The 20,879-nt window shown below is 38.8% G+C and overlaps 1 protein-coding gene, 1 long non-coding RNA gene and 1 other non-coding gene across 4 annotated transcripts in view; all 3 read right to left on the bottom strand.

The window, feature by feature from the left end:
• The window catches only part of LOC141583197 (uncharacterized), a 776,849-nt gene that overhangs the window by 630,711 nt on the left and 125,259 nt on the right, over positions 1-20,879 (bottom strand). The window lies entirely within an intron of this gene.
• Positions 1-20,879, bottom strand: part of LOC141583203 (uncharacterized) — a 92,318-nt gene that overhangs the window by 37,402 nt on the left and 34,037 nt on the right. The window lies entirely within an intron of this gene.
• Positions 2,001-2,107, bottom strand: LOC141583225 (U6 spliceosomal RNA). The gene has a single exon (XR_012515918.1). It is a non-coding gene; the product is annotated as a U6 spliceosomal RNA (small nuclear RNA).

Below are 20,879 nucleotides of genomic sequence, written 5' to 3'. Positions count from 1 at the left end.
ATATTTCACCTTTTTACATAATCCTTTATTTCTCAAAGGTTTTGTTCATTCCTTTTCATTCTTTTCCCCCATTCTTGCCTCTTTTCTTTCAGAAAGCCAGTTTTCAAGCTCTGAGACTCTTACATTTGCTTGATCTGTTCTACTAGTTGGTCTTGCACATGAGATGGTGCTGGTCTGACCTCAGCACTCCTTAGTCTGCTTGCCTCTCCCAGGACCCCAGCCTGGCCATACCTGCTTACAGGGCACCCTTGGGTGCCCACACACATTACAAAAATTTTTATAAGGCAATCACACACAATTACCATGTGGCTGCATTATAAAATTCATGTAGTGTGCTTTTCAGCTCTATCACATCAGTTTATTCTTTTTTTAAAAGCTGTACTTCAGGTTATAGGGTACACATGCAGATCATGCAGAATTGTTGCATAGGTACACACATGGCAATGTGGTTTCCTGCCTCCATCCCGTCACATACATCTGGCATTTCTCTTCAGGTAATCCCTCCCTGACCTCCCCAACCCCTGGTGTCCCCCTGTTGGCCACCCCCAAAAAGACCCCAGTGTGTGATGCTCCCCTCCCTGTGTCCATGTGTTCTCATTATTCATCACCTGCCTATGAGTGAGAACATGCAGTGTTGGATTTTCTGTTCTTCTGTCAGTTTGCTGAGAATGATGGTTTTCAGATTGATTCATGTCCCTACAAAGGACACAAACTCATCGTTTTTTGTGGCTGCATAATATTCCGTGGTGTATGTGTGTCACATTTTCCTTGTCCAGTTTATCATCTCTGGAAATTTGGGCTGTTTTCAGTTCTTTACCATTGTAAACAGTGCCACTGTGAACATACGTGTGCATGTTTCTTTATAATAGAATGATTTATAAGCCTTTGGGTATATACCCAGTAATGGGATTGCTGGGTCAAATGGAATTACAGTTTCCAGGCCCTTGAGCAAGTGCCAGACTGCCTTCCACAATGGTTCAACTAGTTTGTACTTCTAGCAACACTGTAAAATTGTTCCTATTTCTCCACATGCTCTCTGGTATCTGTTGTCTCCAGATTTTTTAATGGTCACCATTCTAACTGGCATGAGGTGATATCTCAATGTGATTTTGATTTCTCTAATAACCAGTGATGATGAGTATTTTTTCACATGTTTATTGGCCTCATATATATCTTCTTTTCAAAAGTGTCTGTTCATATCCTTTGTCCACTTTTGAACGGGTTTGCTTGTTTTTTTCCTTGTAAATCTGCTTTATTTTTTGTAGATTATGGATATCAGCCATTTGTCAGATGGGTAGATTGCAATAATTGTTTCTCATTCTGCTGGTTGCTGGCTCACTCTAATGATGGTTTCTTTTGCTGTACATAAGCTCTGGAGTTTAATAAGGTCCCATTTGTCTATTTTCCTTTTTGTTGCCAATGCTTTTGGTGTTTTAGTCATGAAGTACTTGCCTACACCTATGTCCTGTATGGCTTTTCCTATTTTTTGTCTAGATTTTTTTATGGCATTAGGTCTTATGTCTAGATCTTTAATCCATCTGGAGGTAATTCTACTGTAAGGTGAAAGGAAGAGGTCCAGTTTCTGCTTTCTGGACACTGGTAGCCTGTTTTCCCAACAACAATTATTAAACAAGAAATCCTTTTCCCATTGCTTGTCTTTCTCAGGTTTGTCAAAGATGAGACGGTTGTAGATGAGTGCCATTGCCACCAGGACCTCTGTTCTGTTCCATTGGTCTATTTCTCTGTTTTAGTACCAGTACCATGCTGTTTTGATTCCTGTAGCTTTGTATTATAATTTGAAATCGGGTAGCATGCCTCTGGCTTTGTTCTTTGTGCTTAGCATTGTCTTGGATATCCACACTCTCTTTTGCTTCCATATGAAGTTTAAGGTGGGTTTTTCCAGTTCTGTGAATAAGGTCATTGGTAGCTTGATGGGGACAGCATTGAATCTATAAATTACTTTGGGTAGTATGGCCATTTTCACGATATTGATTTTTTCTACAAATATGCAATGCTTCATGAATTTTTAAGTCCTCCTTGAGCAGGGGCCATGCTAATCTTCTCTGAATCATTCCAATTTTAATGTATGTGCTGCCAAAGTGAGCACCAGTAATGTTGTTTATACTGGATATATTGCCTGTTAGCTCCTGCGATGTTTTACAATGATTTTTGGCCTCCTTGCATTGGATGTTGACATACTTCTTTCACTTAGTGAACTTTGTTTCTACCCACATTCTGAATTCTACTTGTATCATTGCAGACATGTCAGCCTCTGGCCAGTTCTGAAAACTTGAACAGGCTGAACAGTTGATGTAATCATCTGGAGGAAAGAAGGCATGCTGACTTCTTGAGTTTCAGTGTTCTTGCACTGATTCTTCCTCATCTTTATGAGCTTATTCACCTTCAACCTTTGAGGTTGCTAACCTTTGCACAGGGTATTTTTCTTTTATCATGTTTGATGATCAGGAGGGTTTGATTGTGGTTTAAGGTAGAAGCAGGCAGCTGCCTTTGGTTTTGGAGGATTTCAGTGGGCCAATATTCATCTCTCAATTCCTGGACTGTGTGCTTTAATAATGGGAAACTTATATTGGGTCTCAACTTTTTTCTCTGGCTCCTCGAAGTTTGGAGTCTACTGCACTGAAGGAAGCAAAGTGTGGCAGGTGTTGGCAGAGTGCTAGCAGATGCAAACCTGCCTGCTTCCCTGTTGGCATTTGCCCAGTGGTGGAAGTGGTGGAGGCAAGACAGCTTGGTGGCGGCCAGAAGGCCCCTGCTGTGTGTGCTGATGCACTGGAGGTAGTGTTGGTTCAGGCCAGGGTGCTGGCCTGTGCATGTCTGGGTGCCATCTCTGTGACCCCCTAAGCAGCAACGACCACTCAACGTATATTAGCATTCCCTTTTCGTGCACAGAATTAGCAAAAGGAGAAGGTGTTGGCAGAGGTTGTGATTTTGTTCCTCTGCCTACCATGGCTCTTTCTTCAATGGGAGTTGGTGTGGGTTGAAGTGCGTGCTACATTCCCATGTGCTAGTAGGGCAAGTGTAGCAAAATCCACTCATGTAAACACACACCAGCAAAGTGACGTAGGACGTTTTTGTATAAAGAGCTTCAGTATGGAGAGGCAATGTAGAGGATGCTGCGTGCCTGAAGGGTCCGCTTTGCTGCATCTCTTCACTGCTCAGGCATGGTCCACTGGCACAGAAACAAAGGTGTGGGCAGCTGAGAGTGCCCTGTAGGCAGGCGTGGCCAGGCTGGGGCCCTGGGAGAGGCAAGCAGACTAAGGAGTGCTGAGGTCAGACCAGCTTCATCTCATGTGCAAGAATGCCCAGTAGATATCACGCCTCAGATAACTCTCTGAAAAGTGAGGCCCCAGCACAGCACAGCTGCTCTACAAAAACGTGGCCAGACTTTTTAAAGGAAGTCTCCTTTTATTAATAGGGAAAATCTCATACCTGATCTCTGTTGGGCAATCTTCACATGAGATGTGGCTGATCTGACATCCACAGTCCTAAAGTGCTGGGATAAAGTGTCTCATAAGACCCAGTAGAGCCTAGAGAGATAGCTGTGCCTGCCCTCTGGGCTTCACATCAGCTGGCTTCCTGCTCCATCACTTTGCTTGTCTCCTGCGGGCTCTACCCCAGAGAGATGTGAGTTAGCCATCACTTAGTGTAATCACCCCAGGATGGAGGGTCTGTTCTATGGGCCCAAGCCAGAGTTCCCTGTCCAGTGATAAGCAGTGGGGGGTATGTGGTATCCACAAGAGATGGACTGCCTTGTTCCTTGGGTCAACTGCAGCTTGTTAGAGTTATCAATATGGCACTTAGGGTCTTTGCTTTCTTGATATTCTGAAGGTAACAAGGGCAGATCCACTGCAGAGGCAGTGGCAGAGAGGATTTCAGTCGATCTGTGAAGCTCTGTCCAAGAAATTGCCAAGTTGCTACTGGCTTGATGGTTTCAGTGGGGTCCTGGATAAAGACCCAAGCCAGGAGGACCTGCTCATCGAGGAGATATGGAAACCAGCACCCATGTAACGGTTCAGCCACTTTCCCATAAGGTTGCTGTGGTATACTGGGGGTCCACTCCAGTACCTAATTGCCTCATATCTTCCAGCGACTCAAGGTATCACTAGCGAAGCCTGCAAAAAGACAAAGATAATAGCCTGCCTCTTCCTCTGGGACCTCTGTACCACTGAGGTACAATCCTGTTGCCAATCTGGACACAACTACGAGAGGTGGCTGGAAACAAGTTCAGAAGTCTTGTCCAGTCAGGAGGAACAAGATCAGAGACTTGCTTTTAAAAAAGTCTGGCCATGTTTCTGTAGAGCAGCTGTGCTGTGCTGGGGGTTCACTTCAGCCCCTGGTTGCCTCAGACACTCTGAAGTCCCAAGGTTGAAATGGCTGAGTTGCCTAAGCAACAAAGATTACAGTCTGGTCCTCTCTCTGGAAGCTCTGATTCAGGGAGGCCTGAAACATCTGTCAGCCAGAGAACAGCAGTGAAGGCAGCCAGAGACCCTGTTGAAAGGCTGTACCCAGTGATTAGGAATGTTGTTGGGTATTGACTTAAACAAGGGTCTGGCTATGTTTTTGCAAGGTGGCTCTGCTGTGCTGAGCTACCACTTACACCTCTGGTCAGCTTGGGTTCTAAAAAGCCCTAAGACCAGAACCTAGTCATCCAAACAGCAAAGATGGTGGCCTGCCTTTCTCTGTGGGAGCTCTGTCTAAGGAATATTTCAAATCTCCATTGGCCAGGGAACACCTGTGAGGGTAGCTGTAAGCACCAGGTGGGAGGTCCTGTTCAGTAAGAAGGAACAGGATCAGGAGCCTGCTAACAGAAGCAGTCTGGCCATGATTTGGTAAAGCAGCTGTGCTGTGCTGCGGGAACTCTTCTGCCCCTGGTCGGTTTGTACTCTCCAATGCCCACAGGCTGGAATAATTAAGTTCCTCCAACAGGAAAGATGGCAGCCTGTCCTGTCTTTTCTTTCACAGTTTATCTTGTGTGATGGAGCTGAATTTTTAGGCTGTTAATTTTTACAATAAGCATTACAGTTGTTCAGAAAGAATCTTGCTGTTCTCTTTCAGGTTAGATGTATGAGAATTCATTGTCTCCTGTAAATAAACCTGTTGAGGTTTTGTTCTCTGGAAAGAAGTTGCTTTCTCCTATCTGGCTTTGGTCACAGTCATGTAGAGCAGTAGCCAGTCTACAAGGACATGATTGAATTTCCATTTCCAGTGTTTCCTAGTTGTGTCTTACATTCTCCAATTCAGAACTGACCATTTTATTCTTCGTTGTCAAAATGCTAAGCTGTCCACTCTCCTTAAATACCGTCTTTTTTCATTCTTCCTTATCCAATTTTATGGCCTTAAGAATATTAGCATTCTTTTCTTTCACACTTTCAATGTCCTCTAAAATTTTTTTTTCCCTTAGCAGGTTCTGCTATTGAATTGTGTCTAGTTCCAGTCTAAGCAAGGCAATTTTTTTCCCAGAACATGCTAATTTCATGCAAGAGATCTTTTTCTTTCTTATGGCTAAGAGAACTCTAAGTCAACAAAGCAACATTTTAGTTAGCACAAAATAGAATAACATATCATAATTTCCTCTGAATTTAAAGCATAAGATGTATATTTGTATAATGAAAGAATTCCCATGGTGAATATGTTACTGAAAAAAAGTTGGACAAAACTTCAAACCTAATAGAGTGTAAATTCCAGAAAGTTTCAATATTGATTTAAACACCATGAAAAATAAATCACTAGAGGATTTTAAAGAATTTTTGAATTGGAAAAGCCATTCTCTGAATTACAAAATAATCATAGGCATAAAATATAAGATTAATACATTTGACTACGTTTTAAAAATTGGACTTACACTCTGATATCTATCCTATAAACCACACCATTGTAAGAGCCTTAGCTATGCATATATTTAAACAGAAGCAGTTCCTCTAAGTTTTTAAGTTCCTTTTTCTGAAGAAGGTTTTATCAATATATGACTTTTCTAATACTGTTATAGTCAGTTATAAGAATTACATTTATTCATAACTGTTACATCTAAGTATTGTATCCTTCTATATGTACACATCTGCATCTAAGCATTGCACTTCTACATCCAACTGTGAACTCATTTAAGATCAGGATTCTTAAAAAGAGAAATAAAAAAATATATGCAGCTGGATACTGTGGCTCACACCTGTAATCCCAGCAGCATGTAATGTTCAGTGTTCTATGTAGTACTGCACTTCTACATGTGGCTGTGTGCAGGGGCTCACACCTATAATCCTAGCTGCTGAGGTGCGTGGATCACGAGGTCAGAAGTTCGAGACCAGTGTGGCCAGCATAGGGAAACTTCGTCTCTACTAAAAATAAAAAAAATTAGCCAGGAATGGTGGTGTGCACCTGTAATCCCAGCTACTCAAAAGGTTTAGGTAGGAGAATCATGTGAACCAGTAGGTGGAGGTTGCTGTGAGCTGAGATCATGCCATTGCACTCCAACCTGGGCGACAGACTGTGTGAGACTCTGTTTCAAAATAAACGTGTGAGTGTGTGTGTGTGTGTGTGTGTGTATAGTATATAGTATATAGGTGTATATATATATGTGTGTGTGTGTGTGTGTTTATTTATATGTACATGTGTGTAATACACACAGATGTATATAGTATATTGTGAAGAATTTTCCCTATGTTGTCTGATGCTAGTTCTAGTGATCCTCCAGAAAATCACCATTACGTCTGTGGTGTAAACACATCATACAAAAGAAGCTTTTAATTCAAAATATTAATAATAAATAAGATACGACTTATAGAGTTTTTCTTAGAAATCATAAGATTAAGGAAGATCCAAGATGGCTGAATAGGAACATCTTCAGAATGTAGTTCCAGGCAAGAACAGCACAGAGAGTGAGTGCTCACTACATTTCCAAAGAAGTTTTCACTGCCAACAGACAAGGAGATTCCTGAGCATAAAAGCGTCATGAGTTTTCATTTCAGCAGTTTCAGCCAGGGATGCATCAGGACAAAGAAACTCACAAAAGTTTGGGTGGCCATTTCAACTGGTGCCTGGAATGCCTGGGAGACAGAGCTGTCCATTCAACTGAAAGGGAGGGGGCTGAGACAGGAAACCAGGTGATGGGATCTGGCTTGACGGGTACCACACTCACGAGACAAGAAATCTGAAACACTCTGGATTAAGAGTTTCACAACAAGCGAAGCTGGAACTGGGATGGCCTAACTCCGTGGGGGGAAGGGCATCCCCCAATACCAAGGCAGTCTGCCACTCTCGATGTAGACTACTTTGTGCCAGGCAGGGCATCCATGAAAAAAGGCAGCAGCATGGCAGGAACTTATAAATAAGGCTGACCTTCCTAGGACAGAGCACCTGGGAAAACAGCAGGTTATGAGTTCAGCTGCAGCAGAGTTAATGGTACCAGCCCAGCAGCTCTGCATGAAACAGCAGAACTCCCAGCACAGCACTTGAGCTCTTATAAGGGACAGAATGTCTCCTCAAGCAATTCTCTGAGCCCCATATACACAAAAAGACACCTCATAAAGGAAAGCTCAGGCCAACATCTGGTGGGTACCATTCTGGTATGAGGATAGCGGAGGCAGAAACTGGCAGCAACCCTTGCTGTTCTGCAGCCCCACGGGTGATCTCCAGGTGAGTGGGATCTTGACAGCACCTCCAGTGATCCTGCAGCAGAGGGGCCTGACTGTTAATAGGAAAACTAAGTGGAAAGAAATAGCTTCAACATCTATAAAAACGGCATCCATTTAGAGACCCCACCTGAAAGTCACTAAGTACAAAGACCACAGGTAGATAAAGCCACTAAGATGGGAAGAAACCAGCGCAAAAAGGAAGGAAACACCAAAAACCAGAAGACTTCTTCTCATTTAAGGGATCATAACTCCTCACCAGCTAAGGATCAAAGATAGATGGAGAATGAATCTGATGAATTGACAGAAATCGGCTTCAGAAGGTGGGTAATAACAAACTTCTCAGAGCTAAAAGAACGCGTGCTAACCCAATGCCAAGAAACTAAGAACCTAGAAAAAAGGTTAGATATACTGATTAGAATAAATAGATTAGAGAATAGAAACGACTTGATGGAGCTGAAAAACACAGCACGACAACTTCATGAAGCATACAAAAGTTTCAAAAGCAAAACTGACCAAGCAGAATAAAAAATATCAGAGATTGAAAATCAATGCAATGAAGTAAAATAAGAAGGCAAGAATAGAGAGAAAAGAGTGAAAAGAAATGAACAAAGCCTCCAAGAAATATGGGATTATGTGAAAAGACCTAATCTACATTTGATAGGCGTACCTCAATGTACAGAAAGAATGAATGCAAGCTGGAAAGCACTCTTCAGGATATTATCCAGGAGAACTTCCCCAACCCAGCAAGGCAGGCCACTATTCAAGTCCAGGAAGTATGGAGAACACCACAAAGATATACCTCAAGAAGAGCAACCCCAAGACACATAATCGTCAGATTCACCAGGGTTGAAATGAAGGAAAAAATGCTAAGGGCAGCAAAAGAGAAAGTCAGGTTATCCACAAAGGGAATCCCACCAGACTCACAGTGGATCTCTCCACACAAACCCTACAAGCCAGAAGAGAGTGGGGGCCAATATTCAACATCCTTAGAGAAAAGAACTGTTAACCTAGAATTTGATATCCAGCCAAACTAAGTTTCACATTAGAAGGAGAAAGAAAATCCTTTATGGACAAGCAATTACTGAGAGATTTTCTCACCACCAGGCCTGCCTTATGAGAGCTCCTGAAAGGAGCACTAATCAAGGAAAGGAGCAATCAGTAACAGCCACTCCAAAAATGTACCAAATGGTAAAGACCATCGACACAATGAAGACAATGTGTCAACTAAAGGACAAAACAGCCTGCTAGCATCAAAATGGCAGTATCCAATTCACACATAACAAAATTATCCTTAAATGTAAGTGGACTAAATGACCCAATTAAAAGACATAGACCATTTGATTGTATAAAATGTCAAAACCCATCAGTGTGCTGTATTCAGGAAACTCATCACTTGTGTAAGGACAAATGTAGGCTAAAAATAAAGGGATGCAGAAAGACGTGTCAAGCAAATTGAGAGCAAATAAAAAGCAGGAGCTGCAATCCTAGTCTCTGATAAAATGGACTTTAAAACAACAAAGATCAAAAGACACAAAGAAAAGCATTACATAAAGGTAAAAGGATCAATGCAACAAGAAGAGCTAACGATCCTAAATATTTATGCACTCAATACAGGAGCACCAGGGTAGCACCGAGGTACATAAAGGAAGTCCTTAATGACCTACAAAGACACTTAGACTCCCACATAATAATAGTGGGAGACTTTAACAGTCCATTGTCACTGTTAGACATATCATTGAGACAGAAAATTAAGAAGGAGGTCCAGGACTTGAATTCAGATCTGGACCAAGCAGACCTAATAGACATCTACAGAAATATCCAACCCAAATCCATAGAATATACATTCTGATCAGCACCACACAGCACCTACTCTAAAAGTGACCACATAATTTGAAATAAATCACTCCTAAGCAAATGCAAAACAAAGGAAATCATAACAAACAATCTCTCAGATTATATGCAATCAAATTAGAACTCAGAATTAAGAAACTAACTCAGAACTGCAGAACTTCATGAAAATAGAACAACTGGCTCCAGAATGTTGACTGGATAAACAATGAAATGAAGGTAGAAATATAGATGTTCTTTGAAACAAATGAGAACAAAGACACAACGTGCCAGAATCTCCGGGACACTTTTAAAGCAGTGTCGAGAAGGCAATTTATAGTAATAAATGCCAACTAGAGAAGCAAGGAGAGATTCAAAATTGACACTCTATCGTAAAAATTGAAAGAGCTAGAGGAGAAAGGTCAAAAAAATCTCAAAAGCTAGCAGAAGACAAGAATTAACTAAGATCAGAACAGAACTGAAGGAGACAGAGACACAAAAAGCCCTTCATAAAATCTATAAGTCCAGGAGCAGATTTTTTGAAGAGATCAACAAAATAGACAGAGCCCTAGCCAGATTAATAAAAAAGAAAAGGGAGAAGAATGAAATAGATGCAATAGAAAACGATAAAGGGGATATCATCACCGACTCCACAGAAATACAAACTACAATCAGAGATTACTACAAATAACTCTATGCATATAAACCGGTAAATCTGGACGAAATGAATAAATTCCTTGACACTTGTACTCTACGAAGACGAAACCAGGAGGAAGTTGAAACCCTGAGTAGACCAATAACAAGGGCTGAAGTAGAGGCAGGAATCAATAGCCTACCAACCAAAAAAAGGCCAGGTCCAGAGGGTTCACAGATGAATTCTACCAGAAATACAAAAAGAAGCTGGTTTCATTCCTTCTGAAACTATCAAACAATACGAAGAGAGAGACTCCTCCCTAACTCATTTTGTGAGACCAACATCTTCCTCATACCAAAACCGGGCAGAGACTCAACTAAAAAAGAAAACTTCAGCCCAATCTCCATGATGAATATCGATGAAAAAATCTTCAATAAAATACTGGCAAACTGACTGCAACAGCACATCTAGAAGCTTATCCGTCACGACCAAGTAGGCTTCACCCTAGGAATGCAAGCCTGGTTGAACATATGCAAATCCATAAATGTAGTCCATCACATAAAGGAACCAAAGTCAAAAATCACAATTATCTCAATAGATGCAGAGAAGGTCTTTGATAAAATTCAACAGCGCTTCATGGTAAAAACTCTCAATAAACTAGGTACTGACGGAATTTAGCATAAAATGATAAAAGCTATGTATGACAAGCCTACAGCTTGTTCAGTTCAATATCATACTGAACGGGCAAAAGCTGGAAGAATTCCTTTGAAATCAGGCACTGGACAAGGATGCCCTCTCTCATCACTCCTATTCAACATATTATTGGATGTTCTAGCCAGAGTAATCAGCCAAGAAAAATAAAGACAGGGTAATCGATTATGAAATAAGGAAGTCATAGTGTCTCTATTTGCAGATGACATGATTGTATATTTAGAAGACCATCGTCTCAGTCCAAAAATCTTCTGAAACTGATAGGCAACTTCAGCAAAGTCTCAGGATACAAAATAATTGTGTAGAAGTCACAGGCATTCCTATTAACCAACAGACAAACATAGAGCCAAATTAAGAGTAAATTCCCATTCACAAATGCTACAAAGAGAATAAAATACCAAGGAATACAACTAAGTATGTAAAGGACCTCTTCAAGGAGAACTACAAACCACTGCTCAACAAAATAACAGAGGACACAAACAGATAGAGAAATATTCCATGCTCAGGGTTAGGAAGAATCAGTATCATGAAAATGGCCATACTGCCCAAAGTAATTATAGATTCAATGCTATCCCCATCAAGCTACCAATGAACTTCTTCACAGAACTGAAAAAAAAAAGCACTTTATACTTCATATAGAATCACAAGAGATCCCACATAGCCAAGACAATTCTAAGCAGAAAGAACAAAGCCAGGAACATCACATTGCCAGACTTCAAACCATAACACAAGGCTATAGTAATCAAAACAGCACGGTACTGGTACCAAAACAGAGACATAGACCAATGGAACAGAACAGAGACCCCAGAAGAAACACCACACATCTACAACCATCTGATCTTTGACAAATCTGGCAAAACAACCAATGAGGAAAGGACTCCACGTTTAATAAATGGTGTCGGGAAAACTCGCTAGCAATATGCTGAAAGCAGAAACTGGACCCCTACCTGTCACCTTACACTAAAGTTAACTCTACATGGATCAAAGATTTAAACATAAAACTTAACACCATAAAAACTCTAGAAGAAAATGTAGGCAAAACCATACAGGACATAGGCATAGGCATGGACTTCCTAACTAAAACACCAAAAGCAATAGCAAATAGCAATAAAAGCCAAGATAGACAAATGTGATCTAATTAACCTCCACAGCTTCTGTACAGCAAAAGAGATCACCATTAGAGCAAATCAGCAACCAAGAGAATGGGAAAAAATGTTTGCGATCTACCCATCTGACAAAGGGCTAATATCCAGAATCTACAAGGAACTAAAATAGATAAACAAGAAAAAAACAAACAACCGCATGTAAAAGTGGGAAAAGAATATGAATAGACACTTCTCAAAAGAAGACATATATGAGGCCAACAAACATATGAAAAAATGCTCATCATCAGTGGTCATTTCAGAAATGCAAACTAAAACCACATTGAGATATCATCTCATGCCAGTTAGAATGGCGATCATCAAAAAAATCTAGAGACAACAGACGCTGGAGAGAATGTGGACAAATAGGAACACTCTTACACAGTTGGGGGAGTTCAACCAATGTTGAAGGCAGTCTGGCGATTTCTCAAGGATCTAGAAATAGAAATTCCATTTTACCCAGCAATCCCATTATTGGGTATATACCTAAAGAACTATAAATTGTTCTACTATAAAGACACATGCACACATATGTTCATTGCAGTTCTGTTTACAATAGCAAAGACCTGGAACCAACCCAAATCCCCATCAATGATGCACTGGACAAAGAAAATATGGTACATATACACCATGGAATAGTAAGCAGCCATAAAAAACGATGAGTTCATGTCCTTCATAGCAACTTAGATGAATCTGGAAACCATCATTCTCAGGAAACTGACACAAGAACAGAAAGCCAAACACCACATGTTCTCACTCATAGGTGGGTGTGGAACAATGAGAACACGTGAACTCAGGGAGAAAAGCATCACACACTGGGGGCAGTTGTGGGGGTTAGGAGAGGGACAGTGGAGGGTGGGGAGGGAGTGGAGGGTGCGGAAGGATAACATGAGGAGAAATGCCAGATACACTATGCACTTAAAGTAAAATTTAAAAAAAATTCTTAAAAAATGATGAGAATAGAATCACCAGTTGGTTTCATTCTCCTTAAATATTTTCTCAATATCGGGTGAAAGTATTTGATAAATGAGTCTTTAAAACTATATTATTGTGTTGTGAGAACTTTGAGAGACTGTTGTCACAGTAATGAGGAATGTCACTATCCACAGTCATTTTTCCCTTATCCCACTAAAATTAAAACATATGAGGACATGGCTTGAAAGGATAGCAAATACTGGCATTTGTTTTTATTATCTCTCAAAATCTAAACAGAAAAGCTACTTCTCTTATCAATTAATCAAATATTATTAATAAAATATATTTGACTTAGTTGATGATATGGAATATCAATTTCAGTGTCCTAGCTGCTTTTCATTGTTGATGGGTTGAGTGTTCCCCTTAAATAACACATTTCTATTGGGTGATACTAATTATTGTAGATAATGTTTTTTAAATAAAATTATTACAGCCATTAGTTCTCTCTCTTCTCCTCCCCCCCACACTGGTCTCCTCCATTTTCTTCTGGCTCTGCTTCCTTTTCCCTTCTACCTTCTTTCTCGAATTCTTTTGCTTATCTATCATTCATTCATTTAATCTATATTTACTAGCACTTAAAGCTTCTTTAGAAGCTTCCATACTTCTGCCAAGATGGCAGAATAGGAACTGCTCTGGAGCACAGTTCCCAGTGAACGCAATGCAGAAGGCAAGTGACCTCGGCATTTCCAATCGAAGTACCAGGTTCACCTCAATAGAACTGCTTGAACAGTGAGCATAGCCTATGGGGGGCAAAGTGAGGCAGGGTGGAGCACTGACTCACCTGGGAAGTGCAACTGGCTGGAGGATGTCCTTCCTACCCAACAGAGGCCATTGGGGAACTTCTAAAGCCACTCCTGCACTTCAGTTCAGATACTGCACTTGTCCCATGGTCTTTATATCCCGCATCAGGAGATTTTAGCTGGGCCAACAAGCGCTGTGGCTGACCAGTATGAATCTAAGAGGCCACTTCAGCCAGTGACATGAGTTTTCAGCACAAATCTCAGTGGCCATTTTGGCTGGCACCTGGAACGCCTGCAAGACAGAGCCTCCCGCTCCCCAGAAAAAAAAAGGGGAGCTGAAGGCAGGGAGCCAAGTGACCTTGAGTGGCAGGTGTCCCACAACAAAGACCAGCCAACTGAAGCACACTGGCATGACAGTTTTACAGTCAGCAGAACAGTTTGAGCTCAACCCGCGATGATGGAGCTCGGTGAGTGGAAGGGCATCCGTCAATGCCAAGGCAGTTCTAACCTTACCTGTGTAAACAAAAGCAAAGTTTACACAGCATCTGGACTGAGCCCACAGCAGCTCAGCAGTGCCTCTACAGGCAGATTGCGACTAGACTCCCTCCTTGCTGAGCAGGACACCTCTGACAAAAAGGCAGCAGCACATCAGAGACTTATAAATAAACCCTATCTTCCAGGGACAGAGCACCTGGGAAAGGGGTAGCTGTGACTTATGCTACAGCAGACTTAAACGTCCCTGCCCAGCAGCTTTCAATGGAGCAATGAAGCTCCCAGCACACTTGAGTTCAGATAAGGGAGAGACTGACTCCTCAAGTGGCTCACTGACCCCAATATATCCAGAAGGATACCTCATAGAGGAGAGCTCTGGCTGATATCTGGTGGGTACCCTTCCGGGATGAAGCTACCAGAGAAAGGAACAGGCAGCAATCCTCGCTATTCTGCAGCACCACAGATGATTCCCAGGCAAACATAGTCTCCAGTGGACCTCAAGTAGTCCTATAGCAGAGAGGCCTGTTAGAAGAAAAACTAAAAAAAAAAAAAAAAAAAAAAAAAAAAAACAGAAAGAGAGAGAAAGACGTAGCTTCAACATCAACAGAAAGAATATCCACTCAGAGATCCCATCCAAAAGTCACCAACTTCAAAGACCAAACTTAGAAAAGTCCACAAAGTATGGAAGAAAAAAATACACAAAAAATGAAATCGCCACAGACCAGAACGACTCTCCTCCTCCAAGGGATCACAACTCCTAACCAGCAAGGGAACAAAACTGGATGGAGAATGAATTTGATGAATTGACAGAAGCAGGCTTCAGAAGATGTGTAATAACAAACTTCTCTGAGATAAAGGAACATGTTCTAACCTAATGCAAAGAAGCTAAAAACCTTGAAAAAAGGTTAGATGAAATGCTAACTAGAATAATCAGCTTAGAGAAGAACATAAATGACTTCACGGAGCTGAAAAACACAGCACAAGAACATTGGGAGAAGTGCCTCATGTAGGTGATGAGGGGATGCAGGCAGCAAACCACCATGACATGTGCTTACCTATGCATCAATCCTGCAAGATCTGCACATGCACTTCAGAACTTAATTACAAAAAAAAAAAAAAAAAAAAAAAAAAAAAAAATTCCTGACCATGGGAAGGGAAATCAGAAAAAGTGAAGAGAAATAGATCACGATCCCCAAGGATTCTCCTTTACTTTCAGGGAAGCAACGGTGTACAATAATAAAAATGAGGATTATCTGTCCCCAACTAGGAGCCTTCCTCTCTGGAAGCTTTCCTGAGAGCCAATTTCAACATTGGGTACTAATTCCCTGAGTCTAATCTTATAAAGAAAGTCTTTCTAATCCTATGTTGGAAAGACATGGAAGAACAAGGGGCATAATTAATAAAATTTGAACTGGAATTTATTTCCTAATGAAGTTTTAAAAACAAAGAATTTCAAGGTAACTAGAGCTTTGTTTTACTGAGCTCTTCTAAGTATTATAATATGTTACAAGATAGTGAGTCATCAAATTAGAATGAATAATTTAGTTCCTCTGACTTAAGTGCTTCAGAATATAGGAGAATGAATACATTTAATATTTATAGTCTTCACCTCTGAGATATGTGTAATCTTTACAAATATGAGTAACATACTAAAAATATTATATAGAGAAATGTTACAGTACACAAATGCAAAATTAAAAGTGACATAGAAGATAAATACTATGAATCCTTGCCTAAATATATATTTTCTTCAAATTAGAATACTGTTAAAGTGTGTTCTATAATCTCCTGTTAAATTGAAACATTTGATGACAATCCATGTATATGAACATCATCAGTTCATTGTGAAGAAAAAAAAAAAATAAGAGAGAAAAGAAAACCAAAAACTGGCAAATGAAAAATCTTACAACTACTGGATCTATTCTGTGTATTTTTATGTGTCGTGGGTGATGTTTATAAATAAAAAAGCTCTCTAATTGGCTTTAAAATAATGAATGTTTAAATAAATTATTTTTTTCAGAAAAATTAAAACTCTAATACCTTTTACTTCACATGACTTTAGTAATATTTGAGAAATAAAGACAGTTTTAAAGTTTATTGGTAAAATAAAGACATTAGCTCTAAATTAGGCAGGTCAGATATTAGGTTTGTAAAATGCTTTAAAGTAATAAACTGCTTTTTTTGACTTTTAAAATTTGTTCAACTTACCTGCTTTGGAGTCACTAGATTCTCGGTAAGGTCTGGGAACATGTGGAGTTAGCCATGCTCCCTGGCTATGCTTTAAAAAGTCAGACTTTACATGCACTTGTGTCTGGTGTCCTAGGCTTCATACCTAGTACAAAATTAAAATCACTTACCTGCCAGGTGTTTCACAAAAAAAAAAAAAAAAAAAAAAAAAAAAAAAAAAAAAAAAAAAATTGCTAAGAGCTAACAGAGTAACATGTAATTGAAACTAATGAAAAACTTTTACATGGAAGCTTTGTGGAAAAAGTGAAATGTGCTTTCAGTAAAACATTATAAGGCATTAGAATGTAAATTTTTGCTTCATTCAGAAGGTTAAAAATTGTTTTGACTTAAACAGAATGAAGCTAAAGGTTTGAGCAAGTTGTGGAAGGTTTGTGAACTAGTCATCTTGTAAAAGAAACACCGTGTGAACACACTGGCTAAATTTAAAGGAGTATTGTTCAGTTTTTCCATAAATTGAACATTGGAATAAAAACACAACAGGGTTTTCTTAGAGCACTAATTTTGTTTAATACAAATTTGTAAAAGGTTATCAAAAGCTTATAAGAATTTCAACTTATAGTCAAACTGATGAAGACTGGATGAATTCATCTTTAAGGTTTTATTAAAAATTTGAGTTGACATTAATAGTACACTAATGCAAGAGAGAAATTTGGCTTTCTTTCTTGAATATGATTTTAACATAATATTAAAGAATAAAAAATATTTCTGTCTCTCCTCAAACAAATTACAGGAAAAAGAAGGGAAAGATGCACATTGCTTGAAAAACTGAGTCTTCTATCAATGAGTAAAGGCTTTTGCCTTTAAACATTTTTTGAGTTACCATTTTGGTTAAATAAATGACTTACTGTGACCTGGCATTCCATTTTATATCAAATGTTTTAGGCCTTTAGTATATTTATATCAATATTAATATATTTGATACACTTCCCCAAATCCAATTTTATCTTCAAAATTAAGTCTTTTTGACTTCTTAATTTGGAATGCAAAAGAGGGCACTGAAAAATCGAAAAGAGAAATATATGGAATTACTTGACATATTTTTACATAAGGAGCACTGTCAAAATAAGAAATATTTTACCTTTTTCAGATTATATTGTAATCAATATTGATATATGTTTGAAAATTGTATGAAATTCCTAAAATTCCAATAGGTCAAAAGATATGCTATCAATTATATTGTTTCCATGATAAACTGTAGACCACAGAAATGTACAAATTTTCTTTTCAGTCATGTAACTATAAGTATTTAACAACGTTTTCACACTTAACTGCTTAATACTAACGCAGTTTCTGAAAACTTCACAAGCACAAAATGTCCTAGAATATGGTGTCTTTTAGGAGGTTCCTGAAATAATGGAAAGTCAATGAAAAAGAGCTCTTGAATACAGATTTCTGGAAACTTTAGAATCACATCATTTCTCAAATAATCCCAAATACTTAAGGACTGTGTAAGATTTCCTGGAATTTTAATGAAAAGACTTATTTGTTTTTAAAACTCCTACCCAAATAGAAGAAAAATTAATTCAATACCAAGAAAACACTTTGTCAGACTGTCATTCTTAATCAGCTGTCATTCTAAATTGTTTATATATACAGTTTGAATGAACTCCATGATCTAAGTCAAGTTACCTATGACAACCCATCAGTAACAACTACTATGAACCTAAATTGGAGAAACAACTGATATTTAAATGGATATAAGTTCAAAGTTAAGCATGGACTCATGGAGAACCAAGACAGCTGCCTTGTCCTTCCTGGGTCCATACTTAAAGTTCCTCTTAAAGGAGAACTAGAAACCATTGCTCAAAGAAATAAGAGAGGTCACAAACAAATTTTTAAAATCCATGCTCATGGATACAAAGAATCAATATTATAAAAATGGCCACATAGTCAAATTAATTTACAGATTCAATGTTATTCCCATCAAGCTACCATTGTCTTTCTTAAGAGAATTGGCTAAAACTACCTTTAATTTCATATGGGATGAAAAAAGAGCCTGCATAGCCAAGCAAAAAGAATAACGCAGGAAACATCACACTACCAGACTTCAAACTACATTATCAGCTTACAGTAACCAAAACAGCATGGTACTGGAACCAAAACAGATATATGGACCAATGGAACAGAATAGAGGCCTCAAAAATAATGCCACACATCTACAACCATCTGATCTTTGACATACAAGACCAAATAAATAAATAAATAAATAAATAAATCGAAAATAAACCAATGGGGAATAGATTCCCTATTTAATAAATGGTGTTGGGAAAACTGGCTAGCCATTTGCAGAAAACTGAAACTGGACCCCTTAATTACACCTTACACAAAAATTAACACAAGATGGATTAAAGCCTAAAACAGAAGACCAGCATGGCAGATTTCCTGAATATCCTGCTATTACACCATCTCCTCTGAAGGGAGACAGAATTATTTTACTCATTTAAGAGATTGCATTAACTGAGAAAGAGGTATCTCTCTACTGTGCTACTATTATACACTGTATATCCTTCTCTCATGATATTCATCTTGCCTTCTTGTGATTGTTTATCTTTGAACTCTCGCATTAAATTCTTAGATCTTTGGGGAAAGGGAACAATTAGAAAAAATTTCCAGGACTGAGGACAGTAACCAAAGTCAACTGTGTTGTATTTGTATAGTAAATATTTCATAAATTCACAACTGAATGGAGAAAGGAAGAAGTAATAAAGACATAAATTACAAACTTTAAAAAAAAAAAAAAAAAAAAAAAAAAAAAAAAAAAAAAAAAAAAAAAAACAGAAGACCTAAAATTATAAAAACCCTAGAAAAAAACCCTAGGCAATACCATACAGAACATAGGCATGTGCAAAGACTTTATGACTAAAACACTAAAAGCAATGGCAACAAATGTCAAAATTGACAAATGAGATCTAATTAAACTAAAAAGCTTCTGCACAGAAAACTAAAATGAAACAAAACAGATCTATCATCAGAGTGAATGGGTAACCCACGGAATGGGAGAAAATGTTTGCAATCAATCCATCTGACAAAGGGCTAATATGCAGAATCTATAAAGAACTTATGTTTACCAGAATAAAAACAACTCCATCAAAAGGTAGGTAAAGAATATAAACAGACACTCCTCTAAAGAAGACATTTATGAAGCCAACAAACACATAATGAAAAGCTCATCATCAGTTGTCATTTCAGAAAAACAATTATTGGAAAAGTCAGAAAACAACAGATGCTGGAGAGGATGTAGAGATATGGGAAATCTTTTCCACTGTTGGTGGGAGTGTAAATTAGTTCAACCATTGTGGAAGACAGTGTGGTGATTCCTCAACGATCTAGAAATAGAAATGCCATTGGACCCAGCAATCCCACTACTGGGTATATGCTCAAAGGATTATAAATCATTCTACAACAAAGACATATGCACACATATTTTCACTGCAGCATTGTTCACAAGAGCAAAAACTTGGAACCAACCCAAATGCCCATCAATAATAAACTGGATAAAGAAAGTGTCACACATATACACCAACAGCCATGAAAAAGAATGAGTTCATGTCCTTCTCAGGGACATGGATGAAGCTAGAAACCATCATTCTCAGCAAACTGACACAAGAACAGAAAACCAAACATCACATATTCTCACTCATAAGTGGGAGTTGAACAATGAGAGTACATGGACACAGGAGGGGAACATCACACTCCGGAGCCTGTCGGGGTTGGGCCTAAGGGAGAAATAGCATTAGGAGAAATACCTAAGGTAGATCATGGGTTGATGGGTGCAAGAAGCCCCCACGGTATGTGTATACCTATGTAACAAACATGCATGTTCTGCACATGTACCACAGAATTTAAAGCATAATAATAAGAAGAATAAGAAATCTACTTTTAATTATAAAGCTCTTAAAGAAAATCCTTTTGAATCTCTTACTACCACATCATAGCTGGGACAAACTGCTGATATTTTCAAAGTAACAAACATCAAACCAGAAAGAACTAGATTTAGGAACCAAACTCAGGTTGCTGTAGGGAACAGGGCAGAATGTTAGGATTGAAAGGTCACCACTGCTCCTTCAGTCTGGCCTTGGCTGGCAACCTTGGCTGGCAAAAGATGGCCTAATGTGGACAGAAACTCTTAGGCTAAAAAAAAAAAAAAAAAAAAAGGAATTTCTGCTCACTAGAAAATACATACATGGCAGCTACAAAGTTTTAGCCAATTCAGATGACTTGCTTCCCAAAATTTGGAATATTCCCTTGGATTTGACCAAGTCAGAAAGATATGGTCATACTTGATGAAAGAAAAGTGAAATAACAACAAAATCTAAAACATAAATAAAAAAAGTTAAGCAAAATTAAAAATGCACAATAAATATGATTACTGAGTGTTGTAATATTAAGGAGAAATTAAAACCAAGTGGTTGGTAATCTTCACTTTTAGTCATTAAGGAAAAATTTTAAGACAAATCTCTAATTTAGC

The sequence above is a fragment of the Saimiri boliviensis genome (assembly GCF_048565385.1).
Source record: "Saimiri boliviensis isolate mSaiBol1 chromosome 19 unlocalized genomic scaffold, mSaiBol1.pri SUPER_19_unloc_1, whole genome shotgun sequence".
Classification (NCBI taxonomy): Eukaryota; Metazoa; Chordata; class Mammalia; order Primates; family Cebidae; genus Saimiri; species Saimiri boliviensis.
The sequence above is the reverse complement of the archived record's forward strand: the minus strand, read 5'-3'. Positions and strand labels throughout refer to the sequence as shown.